Source organism: Falco rusticolus, chromosome 3 (assembly GCF_015220075.1).
Source record: "Falco rusticolus isolate bFalRus1 chromosome 3, bFalRus1.pri, whole genome shotgun sequence".
NCBI lineage: Eukaryota > Metazoa > Chordata > Aves > Falconiformes > Falconidae > Falco > Falco rusticolus.
The window spans coordinates 113,990,993-114,014,183 of record NC_051189.1 but is presented as its reverse complement, the minus strand read 5'-3'; the positions used below and the strand labels follow the sequence as shown (position 1 = coordinate 114,014,183).

The following is a 23,191-nucleotide window of genomic DNA, read 5'->3' as shown; positions in this document are numbered from 1 at the left end:
ATGAAGAAAAGAACTAATTACTTCGCGTAGTAGCACAGAGGGCTGTGCCTTGCTCTGCATAAGTGCTGTGGAAACTGGTGTATCACAGATGATTTGGTGTAGTAAAGGGATAACGTTCCTGCTGGTGTAGCATTTTACAAACACTTTGGTCATCTCCTCAAGGCGGGAGGTGCTGGAATGAGCCGTGTGGAAGTTTTTCAAATTTCTGCTCTAAGCGCAGGCCGCGGAGCAGTGCCGTCGCTGCTGGCACCGGGTTTGCAGCGTCAGACACTTGTTGGCAATACCAGCATGGGTCAAAAGCTTGCTGTGGTTTACTGGGGTGAGGAGGTGTGTGGAAGGCTGTAACCCCTGCTCCCCTCCACCCAACGGGGCAGAAGCCGTGCTCCGAATCGTAGCCGAACCGGGGCTCCCCCTGCTCTGGGGTTAGCAAGCTGGAGATTCAGTCTTTGGGGTTGTCAGCCCAGCATGCAGGGTTGGATTTGGTACCGTGTAATCCCCCCTCGTCTCCTGTTTACTCCCCTAGGCCTTTGACAGCAAGGGTGGCAGTTCCCGGAGCACGTGAGAGCACTAGTTGTGATGGAGCAGGGACAAGCGGACCTGGAGCGCTGCGGGCTGCATGCTTGTGAGCAGGTTGGTATTTTGGCGTCGCCCAGCACTGCAGTTCTGGTCACGGGAGCTGTGCTTTGTGAGCCCTGTACCCTCTTTACGGAAAGCCAGGCATGGGGCAGAGCTGCTAAAGCGCTGGCTGTGGTTGTGCAGGCACTGCAGTGTGCCATAAATCCAGCCGATGGCAACAGGAACGCTGCAAACACTCCGTGCTATTTTTGCCTCTGGGTCTCGGCGAGCAGAGGTGTTGCTGCTCTGCTGTTTGCAGCCCGTGAGAGGGCAGCACAACGCCGCTGGTTGGTGGCTGGGGGTTTTCGGGTGGTGAAGTTGGGCATCGTTGTAGTGCGATGAGAGCAGCATAGGGCGATGAAGCCAATCCTCTAAAAGTAATTCTGAAGCCATGTGTGAATATTCGCTTAAATCGTGCACCAAAGCATCCTCATTCCAGTGACTAATGTGTGAAACCGACCAGGAGTAGGACGAAAAGTTATTTGCTCAGTTTTTCCCTGCAGATGAAAAGTGTAATGAACGTTGACCCTTACTACATTTCTGCAAGAGACTGAAAATTCTTCATCTTCATACTGGGCAGGATCTGTATGTCTATCATCATTCTGCACCATGGCCTGTACTGATTGCTCTAGAGTATCAACTCTTCAGCAGTCATGGGTGAGCAAGAATTATAAGATTAAAAACATATTTACAGTTTGATTTATTTGTTTTCTGATTTTTGAGTCCCTAGGGCACCCTCAGGTCATTTTTCCAAGCTCTTCCCTACAACGTTGCAAAATCTGGCATAAAATTGAGACAGCTAGCAAGACCCACGGCTGATAACTGTTGCATAAAGATGTTCTTTGGTTGTCAAGTAGAACTTCTTGTGCCTGGCCTCCTGCAAATTCACCCTCTTTGAAGTCCCTGCTGAGACTGCCTTTCGGGTGTCAGCTTTCAGGATGTTTGGTGGGGTTTTTTTGTGTGAAATGGCGATTTGTCCACTGGTTAGCACTGAGCTCTGCTTTGCAGAGCCCACAAAGCTGTTGCTCGTTCTGTGTTATTTCCTTACAACTCAGTTGTAAGTAGTTTGTTCTTTGTCATTTGATGAAGTGAGTCCAGTATCTTTAATAACTCCTTTCCATTCTTCCTTCCAGCTGAGTAATACAGAACTTGCTTTTCCTGGGATAATCCATAGAGATGGATGTTGGGCAATGAAAATGCAAAAGGAAGCCAGGATCATGTCGTTGTGTTGGACCAGGAGAAGGTAAGAATTTTATATTCAGTGTTATATCTGAAGTGACTGCTGTTTATGCACCTAACCTCGTGACAGAGCAAAAACACTGCCAGAAGAATATTACCTGAAAAACTGTTTATGCCCCCTTAAAAAATTGTGAACTGGCAAAGAGGCAGCAGCCTATAATAGGAAGACATGGGATTCCTCTGTCCTGTGCGCAGATGTCAGTAGTCCAGTAGTCAGCTGCCAAAACATCTGTATATCTTGTCACCTTTGCTGGGACAGTAGTGATTTCTTGGTCTAGGAACTTGGTCCTGAAAACTGCTGAGTAAATTCCAGTTGGCATTTACTGGAATCCACTGGAGGAGTGATCCTTGAGTGCCCCGCAGGGCTGGGTAATGCTGGTCGGTCTGTTTCTTAGCTGATCACTAGGAGCTCAGCCTGTCAAAGGGCCAAATCCTGTGAGCTTCAGAGCTCTTTCAACTCTCAGTAACTTTCACTGGAGTTAAGGGTCACGCAGTACCTCCCTGGGGGACGCCCTGAGTGGTTTTAGCTTTTGAAATTAATGGTTTTGAGCATGAGAATCTGGCCTGGGTGATTTTAATTTGAATTTGCTATTTTTAGCTTGAGCTTGAAACTGACTCAAATAGTTTTTCTGCCTTCACTATTGTATGTGAATGTGTTAGAGCCTTCCCCACTGTTGGTCTTGCAGGTGCCAAGTCCGTCCTCTGCCTTAAGACAACTGTAGCCAATGGACTGAGATCAGGGATGAATTTGGCCAGGGATAATTGAAATAATAAATAAATTTTTTTAAAAAAAGATACATAAAGCAAAACTTTGAGCTTGGAATGGCTTCTGAGATTCTGAAAGTAATTTAAGTAATCCAGGAGAAAATATGCAATGAAATCTGTTTTCCAGTATTGCATGAGATGGTATGTCTTAAAATTTGATCAAAACCATTTTTTTATATGGTGAAGATAACGCAGCTTAAAGTGGTACAGAGATCTGGGATCTTTTTTTTTCCAATGTAATATTGTAGACTTGACATTCTTATTTATTTATTGATAAGACTTGCTGTGCCTATCTTGATCTCACAGCAAGTAAAAATAATTTCTGACTGAGTTCTAGCTACCAGTGGTATTTTTAAAGGTAGTGGTAGTAAAGCTCATTATTGATACGCATGTGCTTGCTGGTTTTCTTATCCAGACCCAGTTTGTTGTATATTGGCACAGTGCAGTGGTAGAGACCCGATGTTCTCTCTTGCCTTGTATTTAAGAAAAGGTGAAGACACATGATAGTCCCATGTTCATATTTCTTTGGTACTGTGGGTTTTGTAAGATTCCCCAACAAATCCAAGTTTGGACAAGGACGCTCTGTTCCTGCTCCTTTAAAGGAATATCTTCCAAGCTCAAGTGGCTGCTGAGCTGAATGACTGTGAGCAGCAACATCTAGAGTTCAGCATGGAGAATACCTAGCTAGGCACATCAACGAGCAAGCAGGGCTAGAGGAATTTATTCCCAGGTCTGTCAGTTTTCCCCTCTATGAGCATACGTGCTCCCCTTCCTGATTTTGCATTCCTATTCCCACACACTCAGTCAATCTCTGTTCCTCTGTAGTTTTTATCCACTTCATATCTTCAGTGAGGGATGTCCTTACTCACTCCTCGGAGGGAATTTCTTTGGAGGCCTCAACTATCCCCACAGGGATCAAATAATAGACCACTGTGTCTCACCAAGCCAGGATTCAGCAGGGCCCATTGTAGACTGTGGATGTCATTTACCAGGAATAGGGTCAAAAACAGAAGTCTTTTTCTTATTTTTTTCCTTGGTACTACAGGGAATTCACCCTCAGAGAATTTATGAAAATGTCAATAGGTCAAATAAGAATGTTCCGGATGTTCACAGTAATAATTTACTAGCTGGCAGGGCTTGTTTGTTTACATCCTCCATAAGGATCCTATGGGACAGACTTAATCCCGGTTTTGGATATTGGATTGAGAGTGGCTCTTGGGGTATCTGCCAGGATGTTTGTAGTCCATACATAGTCAGTTGTGGGATCTTATGCCAATGATGTTTCAAGGTAAAATAAATAAACAGGTTTTTTCACCACATCTGTGAGCTTGCTGTGTAACTCCAAAAGCGGTTCAGCTAATGGCTCAATACAGATGCTTCTGATGTTGCTGGGATCAGAAGCCCTAGTCCATTTAAATTGTTACTGTCCAATGTCAAGGCAACAGAAAGCCCTATAGGTCCTGCAAATGCAGTGTTAAATGGATCCAGCACAGGGGAAGGCAGGCGTGGTGCCTGGCGGGGCGAAGAGGGTGGAGCTGTGCAGCATGAGGCATGGGCATCACGCACTAACGGGAGAGACAAGGGACTTGTCAGGGTGTCTGTCTTAAACGGCTGGAAGGTGGCAGTGCCAGTTGACCAGTCATCATTGCAGCAGCTTGCAGGAGTCTGCCGCTCTCCCCAGCATGCAGCTGGGTACATCTCTGTGTGTGTGGAGCGGTGCAGCACGCGTGGGAGATCCGCTCTTCACTTTAGGTTTCTAATTGAAGCACTTCCAGCAAGTGCCTGGAGTTAAGGGACTAAATCAGGGTTTGTTTCTCTTAATCCCTTCTGTAAAATGCAGATAACAGCACTTTCTATGGGTTTCAGTTTTACCAAGCTCCAAGCAGTGTGTGAAGTGTTTGGTTTAATCTTCATTGAGCATGTGTCTTTTGCACTCTGTTGCTGTAAGTTAAAATCTGGAATCGGGTGGAGCGTCCACCAGCCTCACAAAACAGCGGCAGAGCTGGGCATTGGGTGGCAGAGCAGAAGCATGTGGTGATTTGGTCCCAGTTAAGTGGCAGCTGGCTCTACTTGGTGCTGTCTGCTGCCTGCAACCTAAACTGAACGTAGCAGCGGTTGGAGATTGCTGGTAATGTCTTTTGCGCAGCCCCACAAATGGTCATTGATCAGAAAGATAACATGCCTGTAGTTGTGACGCGAGGGATGCACGGATTAATTTCTGGAGCAGTTACAGATCGTATCCTTACTCAGATGCTGCTGGAGAACCAACAAGGAGGCTTCTCAGGGAACTGTCAGGGCTCACTCATCTTTCTTTGTCTCTCCAGGAGCTTGTGCAGTTGAATTAGCATTTACTGTCAGTACATTTCTTCCTAGAAGTCCAGAAAAGGTGTATCAGGGTCTCCCACACAGCTGTTCCAGCAGCAAGGAAAGCCAGGATGGGTTTATGAATAAAAGGTGGGAAATAGCTTAGTAGTGGCATAGCAGAGAAGGGTGCAGAGGTTTTAGTAGACCACAAGCTGAATATGATTCAACAGTTGGTGCTTTGTAAAAAAAGACTCATTTTATTCTGGCATGTATTAGCAGGAAAGTCACGTGAGACACAGGGGTTAATTAATCATGCCACTCTGGTAGGCATTGGTGCTCCCAGCTATGGGCATTAAGGAATAGAAGGACACGCTGGAGACCAAAGGAGAGCAAGAAGAACAACCAGAGGTCTAAAACTCTGGACCTCGGGAGGAAGCTGAAAGAACTGGATTTATTTAATCCAGAAATCAAAGATGAAGGGTAGGGTTTGCTAAGGACAGTCTTCCAATGAGTGAAAGGTAAGAGGGCTGAATCTCTTCTCCTGTAACTCTGCTGTATGCAGGCTGGGAAGGCTGCTTAACTTGCAGCAAAACACGTTTATTTCAATGAGGTTTTGGTAGAAGTTTTCTTATTAGGCAGTAGGCTTCATATGTCATTTTTTGTGTGTTTTTTCCTAAGTGCATCAGAGAACCCCCTGAGTATGGTATATATATGCCTGATAATGCATGTGGAGGCATTTGGGGGTGAGAAAGATTGCTGTTCCTCTGTGCTTGGAACAAGATTCAGTGACATTCAGGAGCAGCAAATCTGAACGGGTGCGAGAGGTATATTTGCATCCAGGGAGCTGGCTTGCATTAAAGTCGATGCCATGTGCAAATCTTCCATTGACTCCAGTAAATTTTCGGGTTTACAATGTAGCACTGGAATGGACTATGCAAAATAAACTGGAATAAACGAAACCCTGACCATTTCTGGGAACGAGACCATCACAGTTACAATTACTGGGTAGATGATTTCAAGGGAATTTTCTAAGGATCTAAACCTTATATTTAAAATAAATAAACCAGTCCTAATGAATGAGGAAGCAGGGGAGAAATAAGATGATATTCATACCTCTTCCAGGATGGGATACCTGTGCTTTTGCATACTTTTGCAGGGTATATTATATCTGTAAGGCTGAGCTGAGGGTATCTGGGTATAGTAAATGCTATAAATGCCTGAAATTCTCTCGATTTGATGGAGCAGTACCCATTTTGGGGGGTAAGGGGGGAATGTTTTGCTTCAAAGAGGCCAACTGAACTGATTATTTCAGTCAGCAGAGAGCCTGTAGCCACTTGTATCTTTTCTTGGTTGCCAACAACCTGGTTTACCGAGACCTTCCTTTTTAGAGATGGTCGATTGCTGAAAATTTCAGAAAAAATCAGTCAAACATTTAGATTGCTTCTCTGATTCCAGCAAACATAGATCAGGGAATTAGGCTGGGAATCTTAAAGAGTTTTCTCCTAAATTTAAAGAGGATAAAGCCTTGCTATCTGAACTCTTTGCCTTAGGCTAGCATGGTTCCAGAAGTAAACTGTAGTTAACTGATTCCTGTTTGCAAGGTTTTCAGCAAGTCTTCGTACTGAGCTAGAAATGCGATGAGATTTTTTTTATTGAGCTTGCTCTTGTTTTCTTGAACGCTGACAAACTTGAAGGAAGATAGACGTTCCCTCTTGTTCAGCCTGTAAGTTCAGTAGGTGAGGGTTTTCATAGGCTTGAGTTTTGCAACAAAGGTTTTGTGTGGATTTTTGATTGTTAAATTTCAACCCAGCCAGTTTCTCCTCTTGTAGTGTTCCTCATATTGCAGATAAATTGACATAATTTAAAATCCTCTGAAGTGGTTTTCCAGGTATTCTTTGGTTTTGATGAAAAAGAGCTAGTGTCCGTATCAAAAGCATCCAGGAAAAAATGATTAATTTCCTTCTTTTGTGTGGCAGAGAGGCTAGTGGTGCCACCACTGCAGCAGCTGGCACGTGGTGAACAACTTTGATCTCCTTGCTTGCCTTTGAACCGCTTGCAAGCCCTAAAGCTCTTTGGTTCTCCATTGAATGGTATTGCTTTTGGAGCTTCTGCCTGTTAGCTCAGCACAAGGCTCTAGACCTAAGGAAATACAACCAAAAGGCCCATAAAGGTATCCTAAAGTTATCACTACCCATGGTGAAGCTCTGTTGCCTCCTGTTGTACTAGAAAATTAACTGTGGACAACCCCTCTTACGGGGTGAAGGAGAATGTGCAGGTCATGTTACTCTGTAGGGTGCTGCTGACAGAGGAATCACGGTCCTTTTTATAAAGAACTGCGAATCTTGATTGATCATTTCTACCACTTGGAGGATCACAGGTATTATTGAAAGATGCATCTGAGAAATTTGACCAGTGAGTCGATCTTTGATTTATCAGCAGATACAGTTCCACAGAGGGAGCAGAGATAAAAGGCGGATGGATTCAGTCATTTTAACCACCCTATTGTTCTATTCACAGAGTTACTGGTTCTTGGACAAGGTGGGAAGAGTCCGTGGGATTTAGTTCTTTAACAAAAGCATCCTTTCTCCGCAACGTTAATTACTCATTTGTGCCAAACGGGGAATGAGAAATGGAGTTTAAGGATCTAATTAACATTTGCTTCTCATTTCAACAGATCAGTCTTTACACTCATAAACTCTGTGATAAAACTATTTTCACTAACTTTCTACTCATCTAAGAATCTTCCAGCTTCCACAGAATCTGTATGTCTGGGTTAGGAAAACAAACAAATAAAAAAGAAAAGCTAGAAATAATATCCTGCTACTTTTAGAAAAGGACAAATGTCATTTTTTTGTGCATGTATCTTCTTTTTAGCCCAGCAGTGAATACTGTTCATACTAGGAGAAGTACCTGTTAATATTAAAGCTTCTTCATAAATCTTTTGTTTTGACATACCCAGAGTGGGCACAGTTTAAAAAAAATAATAAATTATCCTGATTTGGCTTATTCCCCTACAGGAATAGGTAACATAAGGTACCATTGTAACAATCTGACCGTGTCTAAGTAAGGCAGTATTATCTTTACCACCGTAGACTGGCATAATTAAAGTAGTGTTGAAAAGCCATAGGTTAATGTTATTGCCTTGGACATAAACCAAGGAATGTTACAATTTTTAAAAAAGTGTTTCTTCTCAGAAATAAGGACTACAGGATTTGATTCAAAGTTCTTAATTTTGGAAAGCATTTTGAGGTTTGCTAAAGGTGCCATATTTAGTCATAAAAATAACAAAATGAAAAATACAGAAGTGTATTTATAGTAAGAATAATGAAGATTTATAGGGTAACGATAGTTGCAGTGCTCCTAGCCTAGGAACTCTATATTGAACAGAGTGATTGAATGTTTGGCTTTTTAAAAGAGAAAAAAAAAAACAAAAACCAGATGAATAATGAAAAACAAATCCTTTCTCTGGTGAAAAGCCAAACCTGTGTTTTGAAAATTAAATGTTTTTTTGGGTTAAGCAGTGAAAAAATGGACTTGATCTTTGCAACAGCTTGGATTTATTATTGGAACCAGTTGGCTGTGCCATAGAGGAGAGGAATTTTCTGGTAATTAGAGCAAGAAACTGGGAGTCAGAAGCAGTAGGGTCTGTTTCTGGCTCGGGCACTAGCACGCTATGTAGCCTTGGGAAACATGCTGCCTCATTTGTACCTTGGCTTTCCTATCTATAAAATGGGGCTAAGGAAATAATTCAACCTCACAAATTGCATGCACTAATTAAAGAACATTTCTACAGCACCTTGAGGTCTTTTCTGCTAGAGGACGGATTTTTACAAGCATGTGCTTCAAATGCTTTTGAAAAATCCTGCCCTAAACATTTACAAACCTGATTGCCCAGATTCCTAAATCCATGTGTGGGCACCTAATTGAAAAGGGTCTGATTTCCAGAAGATTGTCTGCTGATGAAAAAGAACATGATGGGAAGTATTTTCTCACTGGACTATGAAAACAGAGGGATCATGGGACTCCCTCCTGCTGGGATCTTGCCATTTAGCTTGGCCAATTTCACAGGCTCCCCCCTGCTCCCCAGCAGCAACGTGTAATCCCCGCAGGCTTCCGTGCTCGGAATGCTGCGGCTCCCTTGCAGCACTCCGAGAGGCAGCTGCGAAGAGGCAGGTGGGGAACAATCAGCTTAGTACGTGCAATTGGTGGTCTCTGGGGGGTGCAGAAATGCTCCTCGCCCTGCTGGATACAGCTTCCTTAGGAAAGCAGCAGTCAGAATTAATTTGAGTAATAGCTGCACATCCTTACTGGAGTTACCACCAGTATCCCTGAGGCCCCATATCTGATTTGGCTTGGGTGTCCCAGTGGTTCAATTTCTAAATCACCATCTGTCAGCGTTAGAGCTACTTGGCCGCACCTTCCTTCGGACGATGCCCTGGTGGGTGCGTGAAAGGAATGCCATTTGCCTTGGACACCATCCCTCCCTGAAGCAGAGGAAACGTGCGCTGACAAGGCAGGAAATTCTCGTGAACCACAAGGACCTGGAGCTTGCCTCTTGCCTTCCTGTGGGCCTTACCCAAGTTTCAGCCTGGGTGTTTAAAGATTATTAATAGCAATAGTTACATTAACAGTTCTATGTTTTTCTTCTTCTGTCAACAAAGTTATTTCTTCGGTTGAGACTTTCAGGTTGTTTTTATTCAAAGTAGTCGGAAATGGACCCAAAAATGTGGTGGCAGCGCAGTACAATGATCCGTTCGAGCTAATGGGCAGCCAAGTGGGGATTTCACTTTATGGAAGCCTCTCAGTCAGAAGTGGACAGGCTTTCAAGGCTCCCGTGCAAAACAAATAGCTCCAAACTGGGGCAGGCTTAGCACAGTGAGGATTTTGTTTCACAAGTATTTCTTTTCAGCAGCAGCACACTCCCAGCATGCAGTGACTTTCCCTTAGCTATGGCTGATTGTTTCTGCGCCTGCTCTGTTCCCCTCTCTCATCCTGCTGTACCTTTTGCATGGCTGTGTGATAGCCCAGCTAGAGAATGATCTCAATTCAAAAAGAAAAAAGAACAAATCCCCCCCTTATTTTTCTTTCTGTTATTTTTATTTTTATTTCAGGTCAATTCCTGAATCCATATTTCATCCGCAGAAACAAGTTGTAGTAGACTGAGAGGGTGACAAGAGGTGGAAATATGGGAGCTGCTTAAGCCAGTGCTTCTACTGAAGTGAATGCTTGTGCAACTGGAGGCTAAGCCTAGTCCGAGAGAAGCTCTCTTTTGCCCTGCTTTGAGTCATGAGGACCTCAAAATGAGTCTTGGCTGCAGGAATGAGCAAGACATATGTGTGTGGTTGAGCGTTTGTGTCCAAGGAAACAGTTTGTGTCTTCAGTGTTTGGTCACTGCTACCTAGTTCTGCTCTTCATTGGGTGTAAAAGCTCTGCCATGGTCAACCATTCAGGTACAGGGAAGAGAGGTCCTAGTTTTTAAATGTGCTAAGCACTTCCTGCAAACTAACAATTTCATCTTCTCCTGCTTTCTGCTGAAGTTACTGGTGTTTGGCGCCTGCCAGAACAGATCTGTAGCTGGCATGTAGGCAAGCTGTTCTGCTGTCTTTGGGGAAAGGTGTATTTTGATTAACAAAGCAAGGGAAGGAGTATTTGGAAACACTAGCACAGCTGAATAGCGCATGGGATGAGGAGAAGACTGTCCTTCACAATGTCTGTGCCGATATTCACAAGGAGTTAAACAAGTCTTATGGGGTGAGCAGATGGTGGGCTGGTTCTCCGTTGAAAAGATTTTTTCACAGGAAGAGGGACAGAGAAGAGTTCAACTTTGTTTATCCCAGATTTATTCTGGAGTGTAATATGCATTGTAAACAACTTTCTTCATAGAAAAGTATGGGCATGAGGCCTGTTCTGATTTATTTTCTCTGTTGTTCAGATTTAGCCCAAAGTGGTACAAGTTCATAGTTTCCCCTAAATGTTAATGCTTTTAAAAACAAGCCCAACATGTAATTTCACTTATCATAGGCTTTGTGTTTGTCACACAGAACAATAGCTGCAGCAGAACACGAGCTTTGAACGGCCACCCTGAATATAAGCTAGCGTTGTTTCCAGTGCAGAGTGAGAACCCATAACCCTGAACAATGTGAACAAACCTGGGGTTGCTTTTTTGGTCTGGACCCACCAATTCCCTTTATTGGGTGCCTGGGCTGTGAGCTTGCGTTACTCATCCTTCCTCTCTGTTGTGTGGGGTGGCGCGTCGCTGCAGAGGAGGAGGAGATCAGAGACATTCTTTTCTTATGATCAGGATGAATCTCTCTTTTTGTAGATTTCATAATGCCTTGGAGAGCAACTGCATCTTCCTCCTGGGACTAAACTCAACCCGTAACAAGGCTTCCTTTCTCCTGACATCTCTGCTGACCTTCGTTTCACTCTTAACTGCTGTGTCAACTTGACAACCCTGACCTTGCAGCATCATTGCAGAAATCGCCAAGAGGGACTGTGTTGGTAATGAACTGGCAGCACCAAAGCCTGCGGCATGTGAGTGTTCCTTAGAGGTCAGATTTTGTATCCATCTGTTGGTTGCTTAGCCCCGGTTAATTGTTAATATCAGCTAAGGTCCCACCCAATGTGATAAGACTTAGGGCTGCAAAATACTCCTGGAATATATGTAAACGCAGCCAGCCTTCTTGTATTGAGTGCTGGACAAAGCATCACTTCCTAATTATGCATTACTGCATAAATACTGCACATGTTTGTTCAGTGACTTGGAGATGTTTGTAATTCATCTTCAGCACCTCAGGACATCCCTAGATCTCCAAAATAGGCTGTTCTAGGAGCAAATGAACTGAACCTCTGAATTAGAAGGGTTTAGTTGTGAATGTGAATGGATCCACTTTAAGGTGCAAGCAGATGAGAAGGAAACAGGTCTGTTGAGTTCCCTGAAGACCCATGAACTGACCCTTTGAGTTTTCTTTATTTGTCAGAGGAAACAAAATCTCACAGAGCTATGTTTTCTCCTCTGCCATTTAACTAAATCCTTTGCTGGTAACTGTAGCAGTAAAGTGAAGAGGTAAGAGAGCTTTGGAGCAGAGTAAAAACATTCAGAAGGAAGACAGACAGGGTGATGGTCACTTCTCGTGGGTGGATCATCTCCTTTAGCCAAACTTAGTCTTGTGTGCTCTCATTGATTTCTGTCCAAGCCTTGTCCTACACTACTGCATGTGAAAGGAGAACTGGATCCTGTAATGGACTGATCAACAGGGCTGGCAGTCCAGCACATTTGTAGCATCCTGCCTATAAGTGCCTTTAAGTGGTAATAGTGTCCACACCGTCCAGTACAGAACAGATCCTGTGCCGTGCCTGTATTGAACATCCACCTCTTAAGCAGCTCCTAGATCTGGGGCTTTTCCAACACCCTGCAACATCTTTGAATTTGGGTCTTGACCCTCTTTGGTCCATGTGGAAGCGCAAGAGCTGATTCAACTCTGAGCGCATCACCTTGGCTCTATTTGAAACCAGTATTTGTGACTTTTGGGACACAGCTGGGCAGCAGGAGCTTGGTCTTTCCTGTTCTGTTGGCTGTGTGGAAAGGAAACCTTTATCTGTGTACCACAGCAGGCTTTGTATGGCTGGCGAGATGCATCAGTGGAAAGGGAAATCGTGTTCCTCCAACGCGTCGAGGGTGGGTGGTTACTGCCAGAAGCAGGATGCTGGGTTTATCAGGCCAGTGGTCTGACTCGGGACAGCAATCCCTGTGTTCCCCAGCCCGACTGACGGGTGAAATCTTTTGTCTGATCTCAGCATTGCTTTTAGCAGCTGGCTCCAGAGAGAAGGGAGGAATGACCTCCTGCAGAGTTGGGCCTTACAAAGCAGCCTGTGTGGGATGGAAGGTCCCCTGCTCCCTGGCTCGAAAGAGCGTGTGGGGGGGGCGTATGTGTGTGCGCGGCGGGGGGGGGCAGTGCTTCTGGCAAGCAGTGAACTTGTCCAAATAAACGAAGGGCTAAAAACAGCCTGTCCTCAGCCCCTTGAGAAACCCTGCAGCAGATGTTGCCAGTGACTGTAGGTCCTTGTTGGGAATCCCATGGATAATCATTGACAGCAGGGAAACACATGGCAGCATACGACAGCTCAGAGAGGGCCCTCTTTGTTCGCTGAAATCACTAGAATATCTGTCTTGTCAGTGCCGATGAAAAAGCACTGGCTGGTTCAAGCTTGGAGTGGGGAGTGAGTGGAGCTGCCTTTTGCTCTTGGCTCGGCTGTGGACTTGCTGTGTGGCCTCAAGCAAGTTGTCTTTCCCCCCTGTAGTATAGTTCTTTCTGTTGTGCATTGGGATCAAGGATGGAAAGCTGCTTCCCAGGGGATTTGTAGGCAAACTTTTAAACTTTGCAAGGTGCTTTGTGACTGGAAAGTGCTACGTTCAGAATAGGTGAATGTTCAATATTAGTGTAATTGTTGACATATGATTCAAAAATGAGGAGGGGCTGAGAAGTTCAGCTGAAAGGTCAGCTTGTTACAAGACAGAATTTTTTGTGCCACCAGTGAAAATGAGAAATGAAGCAAAAAGAGAAAGAGGCTGGCTGGGTATGATCAGAGATGAGGCTGGAGCAGGCTTGGCCTCTCTCACATGAAATGCTTTTCTCTCTTTTTGCTTTGTGAGTTCAGCTTTTTGGCTCTGTTACTCAGGGGTTTGTATTTCAGGCACAGTGATGGCTGCATGAGGTGGCTGGGGCCACAGGGGTGGCGGACAGAAGAACTGAGAGTGGTTCTGATGTGAGTGTGACAGGAGGCAGGGGACTCGGGATTGAAGTAGAAGGAAGAGTCAGGTCAGGCCACAGTGCTTTGGCCATGCTGTGTAGGTGCCCCCTTTGTGCTCCATTCTGCACACTGCTGTTGAGTCTCATGGCATGCAGATAGGAAAGAAATACATGTGTCCTTGGATTGATGGATGACTTTGCCTTTGCAGAAGTTAAATTGAGGCAGGAGGTGGGAATAACTGAGACTTGCACATAAGGGCATGCTGTTGTTTTCTCCCACTGTAAGTATGGAAACCACTTTCAGATTTCCTCATATCCAAAGCAGCCAATTGATTGTCCTATGGGAAAAATGAAAATGCTAAGCAAAGCCTAAATCTATAAAAACCTGGGATGTGGTTCTCAGCGGGACTTTGCAAAGTAACCATATAGTTCCTGTTACACCTGAACACTACATACCAGCCTGGGAAGTGACAAGATTTTCTAGCCATGCTCTGAAATTGTGTTTTAAGGGTTAGGAACATCCAGGGGACACAGCAAAGCGTTTTGCATGCAGCTGTGAATTAGTGTGTCCATGGAAATTTCCTATGGAAGGGGCATCTACAGGGAGGGATGTCTTTTGGACAGGTGCTGATGTAAAAATATACAGATCCACATATGGGCTCCAGAAACACAACAAGCTGGCACCAGCGCTTTCTCAAAACAGACTTTTCTCTTCTGCTTAATTTTTTATTCCTTCTTGAGGCTTTTCCAGCATCCCTCATTGAAATTTATAATCCATCTACCTTATCCTTTATCATGCCTTCTAGTCTTAGACTCACCGCAACTCACATCCCTCCTAACGAAGTAGCAGCGGATTGTTCCCATCTGATCCCATTCTTGCTAACCCTGAGAAGTTACATCTGACTTAAATAAAAGTCACATAGGTAGTAACACGCCAAGAAGCACCGAGAGTGTGTGAAGTGACTGGCCTGTTTTGTGTGATTGGAAATCAAGCTGGGAATATTCAGTGGGAATTGTGAAAATGACCGTACCTGTTTTACTGTAGCATAGCTATGTTGCCTTCTGAGTCTTCTCAATTGCATCAGCATATGGGAAAGGACCTATGGAGTCTCTGTCTGCTCAGAGTGGCAGTGTGTCCCTAATAGCCTGGAATAAAGAAAGCAGTAGGATATAAAAGACTTGAGATTCAGTTTTGAAAGGAATGGCTTTAAACTGAGGTTGATTCTTCACAAGATAGTTAGCTAGCATTAAAAAAAAAATCATATATCACAAGATTGGAAAATGCCCTAGATCACCAGCTGCTAGTGAAAAATGTAAGGATGTGCGTCAAATCTTGTCTTCACAGCTTCTGCTGAATAGCTGTTTATCTCTCATCTCTAAAAAGGAGGATATTTACTTGCCTTTGAGGTTCTTGGATGTGGCCATTTCATGTTTCTGGGAAAGCCTGGCGGTTCCCTTTATTTGGATAGTGCTGGTCACACAAATCCATCATTCAGAGATGTGGTGTTAGTGCAGGAGGAACTAGGCACCTTGAGGAGTGGAATGTCAAATAGTTGCCGCTTTTCTACGGGGAAAGAAAATATGTGCTCTCAGGCACTGGAAAAGCTGCTTAAGAAACCCTGTGATACTGTAAAACTTGCCAGAAGATCTCCAAATAGATACTTATCATTTTATTTGAAATTAGTTCTCCTTTGGGCCATAAGGCTTTAATACCTAAATCTTAAAGAAGGCAAGGGAAATATAAGAAAGTGACTGATTCTGCAGAAAATCCTTTTCTTCTCGTGTCTTGTCACATAAGTTTTTATTGACGATATCTGAATGACTTTAGTGGTGCAAATCATAGAATCATAGAATCATTTAGGTTGGAAAAGACCTTTGAGATCATCAAGTCCAGCTGTTATCCCAGGCTAGGGTTAACCATTAAATAGGCTCCTGCAGCACTTAAACACTTCAGAAAGCCTCACCTGTGCCACCTTGTAAACTTTTTTCATAAAAGAGAGCATTAGCAAACAGTCCGTTCTAACTCTCCCACTGCACAAACTTTTCTCATAAAAAAGGAATGAGAAATGGTTCTTTCCTAACTTGCTTTGGCCAGGTAACACTGCAGATTTATCAATTCAAGAAGATTCTTTCTTTACCCTAACTGAAAGCAGGATTGGCCTACAAGATCTAGAATACCCTTTTCCCGCTAGGTTCCCTGCTGTCTTGGTAATCCCGGTGACTAGTTAGAAACTTCTGTGGTGGGGTATTGGGGAGGAGAGATATCACTCCAGTACAAACCGTGTTTTGAAATGTCTTGGCTCTTATTTGCCTTAGGAAGGTTATAAATACTGTTCCCAGGACAAACATTCTCTATTTCTGAAAGCTAATGAGCCAAACAGCTGCACTGAGGCTATCCACCTCTGACACCAGTAAACACTAAGCCATGTGAAAAAGATTTTAACATGCCCAGACAGTCCGATGTAAGAGTTGTACGTGTGTCTAAAATACAGTTTTCTTGCTGCATCCATTTTGTACCTTCAAAGGAAAAAGTCCTTTACTGACCATCTTTGACACCTGTGACTGTCAGAACAAGACCAGCACAGACCACAATCTCTCTGATACTGGTGCAAATCCAGCTGTTTTCAATAGAACGCACGTTGTTTATGAAAGGAAGAGAGAATAAAGTGTCACAAGTATCTCTCTTAGGGAAGTATGTGTATTTTGTAAGGATCCATCTGAAATGTGCCGCAGACAGTATTCACTGATATCCTCTGGCTGTCTGAGCAGCTTCAAGTCCAAAGCACCAGTAAATCCACTTTAACTGGCTGACTAAACTGGGCTTATGGCTGCTTCTTGCTACCAGAACAATGAAAGGTGTCCTGGCTCATGCTGACGCATCTGATCTAAAGTATAAAAGAATTTGTAAACAGGATCTGGGAACCATTTGAAGAATCAACTAACTTTGTCTGTAAATTTGTATCCACACAACACAAATGTCCACGATTTGCTTCAGAAGAGACAGAAAGAGGAAACAACTGTATGTTCTAAACTCTAAATTCATCAGAAAAAGTGTACAAGTGATCTGGCTTCGCTCTTCTCCTCTGCTTCTCAACCATCCTTTGGGAAGATCACAAGGCCTTTCTTGCAAGACTTTTTCCCATCTAGTGCTCCTCAGACCCCAGACTCTAACTGGAATTACAACTAGCCCACTGAAACTGAACTAAAATGCAGTTCTGACTAATTGTTCACAACCACAAGAGCAAAAGCAGTGTTATCAGGTGGATCTCGAAACTATGGCTGATTCTGGTTTTTGCAGAAGTTGCATAAATCTAGAAAAGCTCCTTTGACTCTGCCTGGACTTGAGGCACCACCAAGAGCAGAAGCAGTTGTATTTAAGGGCACTGATTCCTGGTCTGGGGCTGTGGGAACCATTTGTTTTTCCTGACGCCTGACTCATGTTGACTTAAACCCGAATGACTTTTAGTTCAGGCAATGTCAAGGCAAAGTTGTGAACAGGACCTTTTCATTCATGTTCCCAGTAAGCATGTATCTTCTTAAAAAGAAAGAAAAAAAAAAATAAACTAGGTCAGTTGAGCACAGTAAATGGTTATGTCTCTCTTCTTTTGGGCTTTAAAAAATGTCCCAGTTGCTTAAGTGAAAGTTGCTGTGACTTGGAGAAACGTGTCCCAGGGCCCCTCTTTTGTTTGTCTGTCATTAATCATTGTAAAAGTCTTTCTCTAAGAAATGCAATTGGTCAGTTTGCTTTTAGTAGCTCGGGGCTGGATGCTGATCTTCGTTCCTCTAGTTGCATCTGGCATTGGTCTGCTGCAGTAAGGGGAGTGACTCAGGATTTATAGCTGTGTAAATGAGACCAGAGGTGATCGTCTGAAGCCTACTCAGTTCTGTAGCATCTGGAGAACATCATATATTTATTAAAAAACCACCAACCAAACATCTAGTGATAACTGCTCTTTGACATCCCAGTCATGACATTCTTTCTAACAGGGAGACAGGACAAGGGTGGGAAGAGAACAAAAGCAGTGGGGGGTAAACGAATTAAGAAATCTGGCCTTCATATGCTCATAGAAATGGGCAGGATACACTATTCGTGCTAGATTTTCCCTGCTCCTGGCCCCTTGGATTCAGTGGTATTGCTCCTGATTTACACCCCTTCGAGTGGAACAGGATCACTCCCTTTTTCTTCAGCAAAACAAACATTTGTTACTTGGAAAGAAAAACAGAAGAATCTTAAAATGTGACCCACAGCTGAGCGGAAATTCTCAGTAACGCAAGAATTTGCGTTTCTTTAGTTTGTAAACAAAGAAGGAACCCTTGGAGGGAGCGTGTTGATTAATGCTGTGGAGGACTGCAGAGGGACAGTTCCTGCGGCAGTATAACTGGGGATTCATCCTGCTGTGCTCACAGCAGTTCCAGGTATATGAAACAGGAACGTGGAGGAGCAGGATGCTCTAACAGAAGAGGGGATTGAGCTTTGGGAATGCTGACAGCAGCTTCTCTGCTGGCTCTGAGCCCTCAGGCAGGCCAGAACCTTGATCAAAACAACCCCAACTGCCAGAAGAAATTGAGATCCATTGCTGAACTGAAGGTAGTTAGGGGTCTACAGATGCAGGCAAATGCTTAGAATTATTTCCAAAAGCACCCTAGCAGTCTGAGTGCCAAAAGCCCAAAGGGAGTTGAGGTCAGATGCTCAACTGGTGTAAACTGATGTGGGTCCTCCCAGGTCCTACCTCTAACCAATGTTTTCTCGCTCTCTGCAGATCTCAGGTTCCTGTAGCTCTCATGCAGAAGCTCCATACTCACTGACAATGGATGGCTTTGCCTGCCTTCCCCTCCTTAAATACGCCAGCACTATATATTGAAATGCCAGTTTAGCCCGCAGAGCTCCCTGGCTCAGGAGCTGGCAGGCCAGCAGGGAGAACCCAGAACAGCTTCCCTCCAGCAAGAGAGAAGGAACACACACGCACATTCACACGCACACTGCTTGCTTAGCACAGTCCATTAAACTCAGCATGAACTCCAGGCCCAGCCATAACCCGTGATATTTATGGAGTGAATATCTTCCTGTGAAGGATGTGGAAGGGTTGTACAGCCACCGTTGAGCCCCTACCCTCCCTCACATTCGCTCATATCTCATGCATATGCTTTTATGACTATTCCACTTATCTGGAACTGGAATAGCAGGCTCAGATCTTGGCTGCTTCTCCGTTCTGCGTAGGAAAGGAAAGGACAGGAGGAATACTTTTGCCCTCCCTCCCATGCCATGGGGAAAGCCCTAATCCTGCTAGGAGAATTTCAGCTTTCCCGCTAAAGCCTGGCTCACCAGAGCCATTATGGGCTGTAGCCATGCTGCTGCTGGCCTTGGGAGGTGTTCTGACACAGGTATGCTGTGTATCCACAAAGCAGGGATAAGATTTGCAGCAGGACCAGCTCCTGTCCCCAGCACTGAAGATGCTCTTTGTTTTCCAGCAGCTACGAAACAGACTGCTGTGGTGTGAGGTCTGTGGTTGTTCAATGCCTTCTACATCCATTTTCCCTAAGAAAAGGGCAAGCACGTGACACCTGGGAAGAGCTGGTACTATAGAGGAGCTCATCAGCCTGCATGACACACAGGTGCTCCCTCCAGTTTAATTTTACAGCATCCACAACATGAAAATAGACCTTCCCTTGTGCCTGGGCCCTCCTGTCACCTGAGGAGAGAGTCTGATAGAGAAGAAATGTGAGGACTGATGATTGCTGACTGTTCCTGCTATGGCTCTGCTGATACTCTCCAAAATCCGGAGGGTCACACTGCCCGTTGAGCTCTCACCTGGGTCAGAACAACCCCAGATACTCCAGAATTAGGAGCTTCTGTCTTTAAAAGCTCTACATGGAATTGTCTGAATTATCTGCCCAGGAGCCTCAGTGCAGATGTGTGTCTCTCTTGGGAGATAGAAAGGACCTGGTTCTGACCTTGTGCGTAGGGGACACTCGACGAGTGCGGCGGCTCTGAAGAGATTGGGAGCAGACCTGCTGTTGCCTCATAGCTTCACTCTGCCATGAACTGATGGGAAGTGTTGCTGAATGTGCAAACAGGAACACCTGCACTCGGGAAAGAACTCGACCACAACCAAATAAAACAACAAACCTTGTAAGAAGATGGGAAGCACCATTCCCCAGGCTCATTGCATGGCCTCACCTGAGAGATCTGAGTGACAAGATTATTTTAAAGTGCCTTTTCCTGAGCTACGCTGATCTGTCTTCCTCTGACAAGTCAGCCACCTCTTGCCAAGCATGCTGTGTGCACATCCTGCACCGCTGCCTCCCTGCCATGCCAGTCACCTTCCTCAACGGTATTCACAGGGCACAATGACTTCAGGGGGCACCTCAAGGGGAGAAGACAGAAAACTGTTTCACACTGTCACCTTCCTAACCCTGCTGTGCCCCACATCACTTTGGAGTCACTGGCGCAGATCAAGGGCTCTCCCTTTTGTCTGATAAGTCATTAGGTGGGGAGACTTGGAACAGCAACAGTCGTTCTGTAGGGAGGGGGCAGAGCTGAAGGGTCTGCTCTCTCTCCCTCCTTTGGAGTGAGCTGCAGAGAGCTTTAGATCTGTCCAATTAAAACAACCCTAGGACAAAAATAGGATGAGAGAGTGCTACTTTAAAAACAAAACAATTAAGCGAAGCCTATCCCTTCCCATCCCTGGAGGTTCCTATGGAAGTGGCAGCTTTTGAGCCAGAAATCTCTGCTGAGCTGGGTATTTCTGGCATTCGAACCCAAGGCAAGCGATGACCTCCCAGTGCTGGCTTGGGAGGAGAGGCTGTACCGAGCTCATGGCAGCAGATGAGATTGAGCTTGCAGGCACTGACATGTCTCCCCTAAAGGCTGGTTATGCTGTAGCCTGTGGAACAGCAGAAGTGAGATTCCGAGTGTGGGAAAGAGCTGAGCAGACACTGGCACAAGCTGCACCAGCAGCCAGCCAAGCCCGGTGGGCGGCCGTGCAGTAAACAGCATTTTGAGCCTTAAGACTGAGAGGGAGAATGGGTTTGGTCTTGAGCTCACAGATCTGGGTCCAACACCAGGTCACTGAAACCTGGTTCTAACATGGCTTCATGGACCGGGGTTGTGGGAACCCCTGTCCAGACAGGATTGGGCTCTCTGCCTGCTGTTTGTGTGGCTTCACTCTTAGCAGGGATCCATATGTCTCCTTTTGAAGCTGGTGCTGATGAAAAGGCAGATGGCCAGTAGCTGCACTGACCAGGCAGAATGTGTCAGCAATCTTTTTGGAACATGAAAGCCTTGTCGATCACATCAGTGCTGGTGTAGATGGTCTTCTGCATCTCGTAACACTTTGGGCTGTGGGATGAGGATCCATAAAGATAGTCTCAAAATAACCAGAGGAGGAGTGACTGCCAGCACTGTCTGTATAACCTCAGAAGTTCATCCTGCAGCACGCATATCACCCGAGCCCCAGCGCCAGCTGAAATCATTCTCTGATGAAACTATGGTCTAGCATAATCACTGTGCAGTTGCCACAGGAATGCTAGAGGTAAAGTTCTGGCTTTCATGATCCGTGCAGTGTCAAATTAACCTCATGCTTCTGTTCCTGAGGTCCCTTTGTTGCGGGTGATTTTTCTGCCACAAAATTCTTTCTTTCAACCCTAATTTTAGTTCACATGAAGAATGAAAAAGGGTCTTACATTCTTGTCGTGAGGCTGGTTCCTGGGATTCCCCTCTGACTCAGCACAGCCTGGCCTCTTCCCTGGCCTTTTCAGCTGAGATCCCCTCGAAATACACCTAGAGCTTAAAATAGCATCGCAAGCTCTTTCCCATGTACGTTCTGGTGAAGAGAATAGCCCCACTGTGAGCATGGGAATTTGTCTCATTCTTTTTGTTTCTCCAAATTCTTTTTACAGGATAGCAGTACAGACTAAGCTGACATTATTTTGAGAAGAATTTTGAGAAGCTGGAAGTAATTTTCTTTGTTTCCTTTGTTCTAGGAAAGGGATCCACACGGTCCTGCCAGCCCTCCTTGTCTGGGGCAGAATGAACAGGCTTGCAGGGCTTGCAGGCATCTGAGCTGTGTCCTGGCCCTCACTGTTTCCTCTGAAGGAAGATGAGCATAGCAGAGGGGGAACTTCACCGGTCCAGAGGACTGTGCACATGGAGAATGCAAGTCTCACTGTTTTCATGGAAAGGCAATGATGCTGGTCAGTCTCTGCAGCTGGTTAGTTATTTCCCCACATCGGGGACACACAGAGCTCTAACAGTTAATGTCGGAGTTGGGAACATTTCTGTGGTTTTTGAAGGTCTTGGGTGCCAAGTGACCAAGAGCTGCCCTGGCAGGAAAAGCCTTTTTTCCTTACCTCCTTGAAACATAGCCAGGCCCCATCGTTTTCATTTCATCTATCCCCTTTTTTTGAGGTCAGGTCACCTTGGGCTCAAAATTGTAATAATTTGAGAATCCCCAATAATGTTTTTTAACAAAGCCTTTTGACCAGAGATTGGCCTATCTCTGCCAGGCAGGTCATTCATTTCCAGTCTAATGCACAAGGGAGAACATTGTGAAATGACTGCATAAAGAGGCATTAGAGTAAAGATGATTTGGGGCTATTTGCCTGGCAAAGAAATTGAACCAGCCACAGCTTTTCTTTTACCTGACTCATGGCTGTATTGCAGGGATCAGATTGGAAAAAAACAAGTGAATATTATTCACGTAAAGTCTGCTTTCAAACCCATCTCCGTGTGCCCCTGTTGCCAGATGACATCATGCTTCTGAGGATGAAACAGTTTAAACTATAGAAATGAAAATTAGTGGTTCAGATAACTTCCTTAAAACAGCAACAACAACAACAGCAGACTTAGTCTTTGTAAAACCTGCTTGAAAAACATCTGTTGCTGCATCTCTGGGGTAAAATAGCCTAAACTATAAAAGCTTTAGCAGTCTGTCATAGTGATTGCTTTACCAGCAGCAGGGTATTTAAAAGACGGTATGGCAAAAGCCATACTGAAAGTAAAGGCTCTGAATTTAAAGTGGTTTAAGCAGGTTTGTAACAGTAATGCTGTTGTACCTGTACCTAAAGTGGTATGAAAAAATGCGGCGTTTGTAGGCAGAACTAATAACGTTCCACCACTAGCTAATAAAACTGTCACCTCTAAATATATCAAGAGTGTTTCTAACATCACACAAGTTTCTGGGGAAGACAGCTAGGGCAGTTGTTCAGGACAAGGGGCTGGGGGAGGAGAGAAGCACCAGGTGCTGAGAAGCAGCACACAGTGTCCAGCATACGCCAAGTGGGTGACCGCTGCTGGGCCCAGGAGCACAGCGCTGACTCGGCTCACGTGAAAGCCCCACTAGAGACCTCACACAGGTTGCAGCCTGCTGAAACATTCCGCCTGCCTCAGCTGGTGTGAATTTGGTCTGTCTGAAGTCAATGATGGCTGCAAATACAGACTGTTTCCTTATTAAAGTTGTGTAAAAGTATGCCATTCTTCTAACAAGGCTATTCACGGAGCTTGGGACTTGTGTATTCTT

At 44.8% G+C, this 23,191-nt stretch overlaps 1 protein-coding gene across 6 annotated transcripts in view; it reads left to right on the top strand.

Annotated features, from left to right (window-relative positions):
- The first annotated feature begins 489 nt into the window (after positions 1-489).
- LOC119144812 (CCN family member 2-like) overlaps positions 490-23,191 on the top strand; it is a 42,783-nt gene continuing 20,081 nt past the window's right edge. For 4 of the 6 annotated variants that reach the window (XM_037380632.1, XM_037380629.1, XM_037380630.1 and 1 more), the window contains exons 1-6: positions 496-630; positions 1,119-1,272; positions 1,749-1,858; positions 10,035-10,373; positions 11,246-11,457; positions 21,657-21,883. The gene's annotated coding sequence lies outside the window, so the exon portion shown is untranslated. Of the gene's footprint in view, positions 631-1,118; positions 1,273-1,748; positions 1,859-10,034; positions 10,374-11,245; positions 11,458-21,656; positions 21,884-23,191 lie in introns of all 6 variants that reach the window. The other 2 variants (XM_037380634.1, XM_037380633.1) reach the window with 2 other exon arrangements.